The 10,158-nt window shown below is 52.8% G+C and overlaps 1 long non-coding RNA gene across 1 annotated transcript; it reads right to left on the reverse strand.

Annotated features, from left to right (window-relative positions):
• Window positions 1-3,349: 3,349 nt before the first annotated feature.
• On the reverse strand, window positions 3,350-8,323 carry LOC119002977 (uncharacterized). The gene is made up of 3 exons (XR_005069849.1): window positions 8,066-8,323; window positions 7,827-7,971; window positions 3,350-3,708 (listed from the first exon to the last, which is right to left on the reverse strand). It is a non-coding gene; the product is annotated as an uncharacterized LOC119002977 (long non-coding RNA).
• Window positions 8,324-10,158: the final 1,835 nt, after the last annotated feature.

Below are 10,158 nucleotides of genomic sequence, written 5' to 3' on the forward strand. Positions count from 1 at the left end.
AATCTGCTGAGGACATGCCCCCAGCCCCACCACCCTGGGCCATGACTGAGTGAAGAGCTGGAACGTTGGGAGCTGTAGGTCCTCAGAGGCCTGCTGTATACACACACACACACACACACACACACACACACACACACACACGCATACCTGGCAGCAAGGAGACCCAAGGTGTCATTTGACTGAGTCACACCCCACCCTGATGCCACTTTTGTGTCCTCAGGGCTGAGGGGCCCTGGTGCTCTGTAAGCAGCTAAAGATTTGTCCCTTCAAAAGACACAAGCCAAGAGAGCTTCTTTGTTAGTGCTATATGCTATTAATTATTATCATTATCATTATGGGGATTCAGCCATCATTTTTTAGGGTTTCTAGTACCATAAACTATGTTAGACATTGATATTTGTGGCCTTTGCCCCTCCCCCAGTATGCGAGGAAGGGGCCCACACCCCTTCAGCTGAGAGAGAACCGGAGGCTCAAAGATGGTCGAGCATCCAAAAAAGGGAGGACCAGCACACAAGCCCTTGCTCGGTGCTGGATGGAGAGCACCTCACCAACGAAAATAGGACACAGCTAGCCCTCTGGGAGAAAAACAGCGATTCCTGAGGAGACCTGGGAGAAAAGGTCCAAGTGGGGAGGGTTGGTACGTGGACCAGCAAAACTCTGTCTCCTGGTGTCCCCTTTCCTTGGTCTCCAGGAGACACACCAGAGGGTGCTCACTGGGTCCCGACATCCCAGGGTCAGTCATGGCTGAATTCCAGCAGCTGACTGTCCCCAGAAAACGCCGCGCCCACCGCCCAGCGGCGCAGATGCAGCTGAGAAACATTCTTATGCCAAGTCTTCCTGGACAAGGGTAGCTAAGGGACAAACAGCTAATCCAGGGGAGCCAGCCCACGGAGAGGTTAGGAACGCCAGCCCACGGAGAGGTTAGAGAGAGGAGAAGAGAAGGAGAAAGAGAGGGAGAGAAACATCAATGTGTGGTTGCCTCTCACACGCCCCCCAACTGGGGACCTGGCCCAAAACCCAGGCACGTGCCCTGACTGGAAATTGAACTGGCGACCCTTTGGTTCGAAGCCCATACTCAATCCACTGAGCTACACCAGCCAGGGCAGGAACCCATTTTTCTTTAATAAAAATATGAACTTAGAGACGTCTCTAGGAACTTAGAGACGTGAACTCTCTGGTTAGTGAGTGGTGGCTTCTGGGTCTGTAAGGGACTGAGGAGCTAGGGCCAGTTTGGACACCACAGCAGGTCAAAACCGGCAAGGTTCTCTCCTGCAATTCCTCTCCCCGCCCCAGACTGACAGACTCTTGCTTTCGTATCTTGAACCAAAATTATAGGGGAGGAAAGAAGCCACAAGGATGCAGAATAAGTAGGGGAAAAAATGGAGAGAGACAGAGGGAGACAGAGAGAAGCACGGAAGACACACCACACAGAAGGAGAGAGAGGAAGTAAATGGGAGAAAGATGCTTTGCTGGTCCCTCGCAGCTCCAGGCTCCTTAAGGCCTGATGCTGTTCCGCCTCCACAGTATCTGTACCCTCCCCGACCTTACTAGAGCCGGTTTGAGTGCTATCTCTTCCTCGCAGCTAAGTAATCTCTGATTCACAGAAAACTGGGAACCGAGAATGGACTTGGAATAACAAGTTTCTCAGAGGGAACAGGAAGCCATGTGTGGGATGGAAGCCAAATGGAGGCAAGGAGGACGCTGCGGTGAACTGCCTCATGGCCACACATTCCTCCCCCGCTGGGATGTCCCTCTCTCTGCAACATTACTACTCACGTCTCTCAGCTGGAGGCAGAGCCTGCTTCTCCATCCCCACTGTGGCTGGAAAGGAGCCACACAGCAAACCTGCCAAGCTCAGGGGAGGCCAGCGCGGCGGGCCCTACAGACTCAGAGACCAAAAGCAACCGAACTGGACGGTCTGAACATACAAATTCCGAACTAAAAGCGGACCGTGGTGGGTAGTCACATCCTAGGCCTGTAGCTTCTTTGACAAAAGTCAGTCTTTACCTTAACTGAGGCTGTCTATTGTCTTTTTGCATCTGAGATAACAGACCTTTGACATGTCAGAGTAATCTTGTTTTCCAGACCACGAGACCATAGAACCCCTCACTGTAGCTCATTCCCCAAATACCTTTTCTGTGTGCTGTAAATGTTCATTATTAACCCTGTTGTACCTGCCAGTGTAAAAGTCTGTGTGTCTCCATTTAACTTTTTATCTAATTCCAGAGTTTTCCCCACCCCGAGATGGGTTTTCCCTAGCACCACTCTAGGGGGAAATCTCAGAGTTCCACCACCGCCCACGGCTATCCCGTGACCCGCCCTGTGCCCCTCCTTTGAGTCTAGTGTATAAAATAAGTTGTGAGACTGCCTTTCTCTGGAGCATTCCCTCAGTCCATTGAGATTTTTCTTTGTCATAATTGTCATCAGTTTGACTCAAATAAACTCATAAAAATTCCCCCCAGGTTCGGGTGTTTCTTCCACCTACACCTTGAATCTGGGCTGGCCTGTGACTTGCTTCCACCAGTAGAAACTGGCGGAAGTGAGGGCACATAAGCTTTGGAGCTGAGGCCTTGAGAAGCCTCTGTGTCAGCTTCTGACTTTGCCCTCTTGAAACTCTCCCCTGCGACCACCGTGCTGTGAAGAAGTCCGGGCTGAAAGCCACGTGGAGAGGAAGGGCTTGGCGTCACAGCCGTCCTATCCGGGCCCAGGCCCCTGCCGGCCTGCCAGCTGAATACGGACAAGACAGAGAGAACTGCTCAGTCAACTTCAGAATCGGGGGAAAAACACATTGTTGTGATTCCAAGCTACCAAGGTTTGGCGTGGTTTGTTACGCAGCAAAGTCAAACTAAAACAGTGGCCCTGATGTCACAGCTGCTGGCTGTGGACGAGCACAGGGTCAGAGTGCAGCCCTACTGAGTGGAACCCCCCCCCCCTGGAGAACTGCGGGGCCTCTGAGAGTGAGGGGACTGGAGCAGGCTGACCACTCCCTTCGGTCTAATGGGAAAGGGCGGGAGGCGAACACCGATTCCAAGTGTTCCATCTGGAACCAGGATTTTTAAAAAATGGGACAATTGTGCAGTTTTGGGCCTGTCTATATCTAGCCCTCCAAGATGGCTGAGATCAAATCTGAAATTACAATCATCCACCTTGCCAAATTGCAACAGCTGAATTTTCTGCCATTCTGGGTTTCTATGATTTAAATGAATGCATTTAATTTAAAAGACTAAGAAGGGAATGGGAGATCGAGCATTCTAGGCAGAGAAAGAAAGGGCTCCGAGCGAAAGCTCAGAGAGGTGGTTTCAGTGAGACCCGCACTCAGATGCGAGTAAACCAGGGCCCAGGGCTCCTAACGTCGGTGTGGTCAGAATCACTGCGAGGGTCTGTTAACCCTGATATCTTAGAGTTTGGGGTTTTGCAGGTGTTCGTGGTGAAGGAGGGCTAAATTTTTGCTTTTTACCAAGTTTCTATATGATCCCAATGCTGCAGTTTGAGCAGGCACCACAGTTTGAGAACCACTGGCCTAAATTTGGCCCCCACAGCAATGGGGAGGGGTGACTGGGGCGGAAGTTCAGGCCTCCACAATACGGTCGGGAAGCTAGGATTCCAGTCGGTCTGCTTGGACACCCTTAGCTTATTTGTTTTCCTCTTTACATGGAAGGTCTCATGGTCACAAGATGGCTGCTGCAGCGCCAGAACTCACGTCTGTATCTAAGGAAGAAAGAGAGTAGAAGCTGATCTCTATATGAGTGGAGTTGTAAGTCTTTAGAAGTATTCAAAGGTTTCCTCTAATGACCAACCCACCTCCCACTACTGATTGCCTCGACTCCCTCCAGCAGATGGTCAGATACATCTCTAGCTCTGAGAGGCTTAGAAATTGTGTATGTATCTCTCACCTCCACAGCAGAGGTGTGCAGGAAAAATGGGGTGGGTGAAAAAGCTACAGTGTTGGCCACCGCTGTGAAGGTGACCAAAAGTCTCCAGGCTAGTCCTTGCCGAAATCAAGTGGGGCACGTACTAGGCATCTAATAAATGTGTATTTAGGAATGAATGTCAGGAGGAGATGCAGACAGAACAGCGGGGTTAGACCTCTTCTGCTTACTGCTTGCATCTTGAACAAGTCACTTCATCTCTCTGAATCAGTTTCTCTTCCTGTGAAAAAAATCAAATAACCTCCTTCACTTTCGAGAATTAAATGAGATGCCATGAGTGCAAGGGTCCGGAGGGGCCCTTTGACCCCGGGAGGTAGGAGTGTGGAGTGTGCGGAATTAGGAGTGTGTGGCTGTAACCACAGCTGTGGGCTGGGCTCCGTGCTAAGTTCTCTGGGTCTTTCTTTCACGTCTGCCCCCCACCAGCACTAACTTTCTTCAGGTGGAAACACGGAGGATCAGACGAGGCTTTTAAAGCCATAGGCTGGTCATCAGAGAGTCAGGATTCCAAGCAGGTCTGTTGGGCTCCGTCTGTGTACCCCTCCCCACTACTCTAGATTGCTTTTACAGAAAAAGACACTGATGCAGAGCCTCGAACACCGCGAGCCCAGCAGACACCCTTCTTGTCCCACCCTCCCCGGCTTAGTATCTCAGGCGAAGCCAGACTCACCTTTGCTGTCCCTCAGCTAATTGGAAGTGGCCCTCAGGAGCCAGGCGAGGCCAGTCTTGTACCCAGACTGCCTGCCCCAGCAGGAGTGGAGTCCTGCCAGGTTGGCACAGTGACTTCCAATTAGACACCAGCTCCTGCCCAGGCAGGAGGCAGGAGGTAGAAAGCAGGAGGGACCCAGCGGGGAGCAGGCAGTTAGAGGGTAATTAGCTATGGATGTGGAACAGCTCCCTTAATAAGGAGGCTGTTCTGGGCAAGGGATGCTTAGGAGGAGCCTCACTCCAGGCACCTTCCCCCTACCAGCATCCTGCCCTGGGAGTACCACCCTGCCTGCCGATGACAATGCTGGGAATTAAGGGTCAGGGTAACCTCTCCAGGGCCCATAGCAGGGAAACGGCAGGGAGAGAGCTTGAAAGAGCTGCCTCCCAAGCCTGTGCTCTACCTTCTCTAGTGTACCGTTGGCCCTGTGTTCTTCATCTGCTCATCTCTTCAGATGCCAGAGCACCGGATGGGTACTCATGGTTGATACCCAGAATGATATTCAAATGATTTATCATCTAGTATGGCAGGGCTGTGACCAGCAGGAATTATACCCGGGCCTGCTGGAGGCCGCGCCAAGCATTAACCTCTTGGCTGCCAGATCATGGCAAGGCCCAGAGGGTCCCATGCAAGGGGCTAGGGTGGCTAGGTCAGCAGTAGGAGAGGCCACAGGGTCTCAGAGAAGCAGCTTTTAACCAACTAGTATGGAGGAATTTTAATTTGGATGACTGACATGGCTGTAGTAGGTAACCTTAGCCACTGTGGGCTCCGCCCTCCAAGGGGGCGTTCACTTCCTTGGCCAGGAGGCTGCACACCTTCTCGCTCAGCACCGTCTTTCCTGCACCCCGGAGCTGGCACCCAAAGCACAGGATGAGTGAGTGATTCATGGCTTCTTCCAAGAGCAGGGAACACACTTCCCAGGCAGGAGGGAAGCCCCCATCTGTCTAAGGCAATCTGTCTGTCTGGAAGAGGGGAGAAGTGCTCCAAACACTGCAGCAGCTATACGCAAAGTACGGGCTGTCCTCAGGAATAGGGCGCCCTGGGTAATCTGCCCAGGGAACACGCCTGCTTCCCTCCCCTTTGAAGAGCCACGTTCTTAAGGACATGTTAAGGGTTCTCACGTCTTTTCTCTCGGAAAGAACCCTTTCCAAGAGAAAGGGTTCTCTTTCCTTTGGAAAGGACAAAAAGGCCTTTCCCCTTGATTGAACCTGGCATTTTCCAGGTGTGTTTAACCACAAAGCTGTCCTTTGTTTAAACCCACTAGAGCTCCAAGAGCAGCTTTGAGATGACGCTTTGAAAACAAGGTTATGTACCAATTCCTTCTCTGATGCCAGCAGCCCACACGTCGCCGCTTGGCCGCAGCAAATGCTGGGGAAAGGGTGAGTGGATTCAAGAGAAAGAGAACAAGTTTTGGAGGGATGGAGGCGGGTCTGTACCCAAGGCCCCTAAAAGTCTCCCAGATGTTCTCCCTCCATCACGTGGTCCAAGCCCATCCACAGATGGGGGCCCAGGCAGGTGGAGGAAAGGTGGAGGAAAGGAGTAGCCATGCAACTCAGCCCCGGAGCACCAGGAAACAGTCCCTCCGTGCTGAGGGCTGTGGGCCGGACTGGTGTAAGTACCGGCTTCACCTCTGACCAGCTGTGTGATCTCGGACAATTCACTTGACCTCTCTGAACCTCAGTTTCCAACTGAATCTTTGGGTGGTCATGCTTCGATCACAGGGTGAAGGTGAGAATAACAACTGGAATGTAATAGCTACATGTAAACCGCATTAACTGGGTACCCCTCACAGCACTGTACACTTTATGTAGGTTAAATTGCTTCTCTAACGGTTCCACAAGGGAAGTATTGTCCTCATTTCACAAATGCCGACACTGGGGCACAGATTGGTTGTTTCTTGTCCAAATTCGTGCAGGTGACAGGTGGCAGGGCCAGGACTCAAACCCAGGGGGTCCACTCTGGCAACCAGTACCCACAGAGCTGGCCACAGTGAGCGCCCGACATGTGGTCCCAACAGTTTTGTCATTCTGCAGAGGTCCCGGGGACCCAGGGATTGCCGGGGAGGAGTGGGGAGCCCAGCTGATGCTGGAGGAGAGATCGAGCCTGAGAAAAGGACATGGTAGGGGATCTCTCCTCTTCCAGAAAGCTTGGCCCTTTTCCCTTGCGGGTCTGATTTCACATCACCGTGGCCACACCACTACAGGACAGGGAGGCCTCAGGGAGGGGGCCTCACCTTCCCCAATACCACAGTGCATTGTAGGTTCTTAGTGCCGCAGGGAGGGCAGTTTGTCTGGCTCAGTGTATGACTTCCATCCTAGTTCTAGCCTTGCATGAACTGGACGTCCGTCAGCCAGATATGAACAGGTAACGAGTCATGTCTGAGCCCAGGGTGTGCAGAAAACAGAGCCCATGGCAAACACCGAAGGGCGAGCACTTGGGCAAAAAGTGTGATCCAGGGACCAGGAGCCAGTGTGGGGAGAGGGACCCGGGCAAAGCTGTGCCTGCTTTCGGGGCTGCCACAGCACTCCAAGCAGGAAGAGAGTAGGAAGAATTTACGCACAGGCTCCATCTCCCATTGGCCACAGTGGCTCTATGGGGCAGAAACTCCTCCTGTGCTTCTGGGCTAGAGACGGCACAGGCCAGGAACATCAGGAGGGACCTAGGCAGGCTCTGGGTGCGAGGCAGGTCACTCCTGCTCCTGAAGCTGGTCAAAACCTGCACAGAAAACCAGCAAACCACAAACAAACTTGCCCGGGGCTGGGCATCGCAGCTATGGCTGACATGGGAGGCAAGACCAAGAGAATTTGAAGTGGTGCCTCAAACTGTCCGATTCTGGGGACTACCAAAGGGTTTGGGGAAGCAAGTGTTGTGATTGTGTCTGTGTTTAGAATGATCGTTGAGCAAATCCAGTGGAGAACAAGGACTGTGTGACCTGAAGGAATGAATTGAGGAGGCCAGCCCAGAGCCCATGCTTCTCAAATTTTGGAGGCTCCAGAATCACTTGGAGGGTTTGGGAAAGTGCAGGTTGCTGGGTCCCAGGCCCAGGGACAGCGTTTCCGCCCTGAGGCTGCTGGCCAGGGAAGCACACTCTGACCACCTGTCAGTTCTGAGTCTGGGGAAAGAAGAGAAGGGCTTCTGGACCATGTGATCTCATGAGATGGAGGCAGGAGACCTGTATTCCAGCCCAGACTCACCTCTCTGTCCTCAGGCTTCCACCTGTGAGGGAGTGAGGGCCTGGTTCCAGATGGTTTCAGGGGCGTTGTCTGCTGGGAGGGCCCACGAGTCTTCAGTGCAGGAGAGGAAATGGGAGCGTGGACAGCTGTCAGCAGACCTTGTTCACTGAGAGAGGGAGAAAGAAGTCTGACTGTCCTGGGGGAGGGATGTCTCTGGGGCTGGAGGGGACACCTGGATGCTTTGTGCTCCCCCAGCTTACTTCCAGAGAAGCTGACAGCAACTCCCAGGCCTCCCCAGAAAGGGGTCACAGCTCTGCCTTGCAGACCCCTGAGATGGGCTGCTGAGAGGGCTGAAAGTCTGTGGGGTTTAGTTCTCTGGAGGAAGAGTAGTCGAGGAAAGTTAGCAAGGTGGTCTCAGTGCCTGGCTGAGGCTTTCATTTTGTTGCCTCTGCATGGACTTGAACTCTGTGGCTGGCATCTGACGTCCCCTGCAGCCAAGCCCAAATGAACTGGTCAGCCTGCTCCTGTCTGAACACAACCATAGCAGCTTTGCTAGGGAGGGTGCTGCCTTTGGAATTGGATAGGCCTGGATCACATGCCGTGTGACCTTGAACAAGAGACTTCACTTCTCTGAGCCTGTCTTTCCTCCGCTGTAAAACAGGGGGTACGCTCAGAGTTGTCTTCAGAACTGAATAAAATAAGGAAGGCAACCGAATGCCTGGCATGAAGTAGGGCTCAATGGTAGTAATTATCATTAAGTCTGAAGTGCTATGTGACACCACCCCAGTCATTAAATACCATCTATAGGCCGATAACGCCCACATTTATTTCTTCAGCCCTGGGGTCAAGACTCAAAGAGACAATAGTACCTGCAACCCCTCCTCAGGGGCTAGTGGTCTCCATCGGGAGCCTGCTGGTCTGCAGCTTCGGTCTCTCCCAAAAGAATGTAAGTGTGAAGAGGAAGGAAGCTCATCCTTTTTGTTCAAAAGCTGGGCCCTGGGCGTACACCCCAGGGCCTGAAACATGGTCTAGCACGTGCAGTAGGTGCTCCAAGAAAACCTCATGAAGGAACACCTCCATTATTATAGAATTATAATCTCTCTCCTGCGTACATGAACACATGAGGGGCTGAGGCTCAGAGAAGGTCATCTTTTACAAGTCACACACAGCAAGTCCCTGCCTGCCTGCTGAATCAGGCTCCCTCCCCTGCACACCCCCACTCTGCGGCTCGGGGACTTGTTGGCAGCAGGGAACTGATTAAAACCAATCAGCCTGATTAACCCAAGAGTCTGGGATGCGGAGCTCTAGGCAGAGGCTGGCACAGGCGGAGACTGCTAGCGAGCGAAGGCAGCAGCGCTGCTGCTGTGGGCTGTGTGTGTGGTGGGGGAGGACTGGGACCCACGCAGGTGTGTGAGTCACAGGCTGAGCATCATGAAATTGCTCGAGATGACAACAGAGGAGAGGAAGATGAAAGCCCAGGAGAGGGCCTACTTCTTAGTTTTTAAATCAAGACCTCTTTATGGATTGCTGCTAGACCAGCCTCAGGAATCAGGGGGCAGAGAAAAATCTAGTTGGGAATTTGAAAAGGAAACAGGGAACCTTGCTTCCTGCTAGTCTGGACAGGAAATGGGGTTATAATTGGAAAGAGAAAGGTGTGGAGGGGGAGTGAGTTTCAGGTCCCTGTTGAGAGGCGTGATCCCGGCCACTGAGGCTGACTTTGCCCAGGTTCCTGGGAGAGAGGGAGGGTGCAGTCCCAAGCGAGGCTGAGTTTGCAGCCTTGTTATCTAGCCTCTCCTGAGCCTGATTTCTCATCTGTACGAGGAGGAGGGAGCCCACCCCACAGGTGACGCGAGAATAACATGTGAAATGTCTGGCGTAGAAAACGGGAGCTGATGCTATTATTGTCAGCGAAGTCTCCCAGTTCCAGGCAAGACAGAAAGGTCAGAAAAGACTCTTCTGAGCTGGTGTCAGACTGGCCTCTGACAAGTGGGTGAGGTGAGGAGGGAGTGACAGGCAGAGGGAATGGCCTAGGCAAAGGCTCGGAGGTATTTCTGTTGGTGGCTTTGGCTCACACCCTTGTCCCCAGGCAGCTGGCTCCCTGGCCTGCCCAGGCTCAGCGGGTGCTGCTGCCCTTCTGTTGTGCGAACGAATGGGAATTATTCCTGGAAGGGGTGAGGACGCAGAAATGGAAGGGTTGAAACATCCTTGTGCTCCCACTTCCCCCGAGAGAAAAGACCATTTCCAAACCTGGACAGGAAGGAGCCCATGGCCATGGTCAAGGGGCCAGTGCTCTCGAGAGAAGCTGAGGGCAGGAATCTACTCTGCACACTTAGCTGTTCACTTTGGGCTGTAC

This window comes from Sturnira hondurensis, unplaced genomic scaffold (assembly GCF_014824575.4).
Source record: "Sturnira hondurensis isolate 20B ecotype Veracruz unplaced genomic scaffold, ASM1482457v3 Scaffold0018399, whole genome shotgun sequence".
NCBI lineage: Eukaryota > Metazoa > Chordata > Mammalia > Chiroptera > Phyllostomidae > Sturnira > Sturnira hondurensis.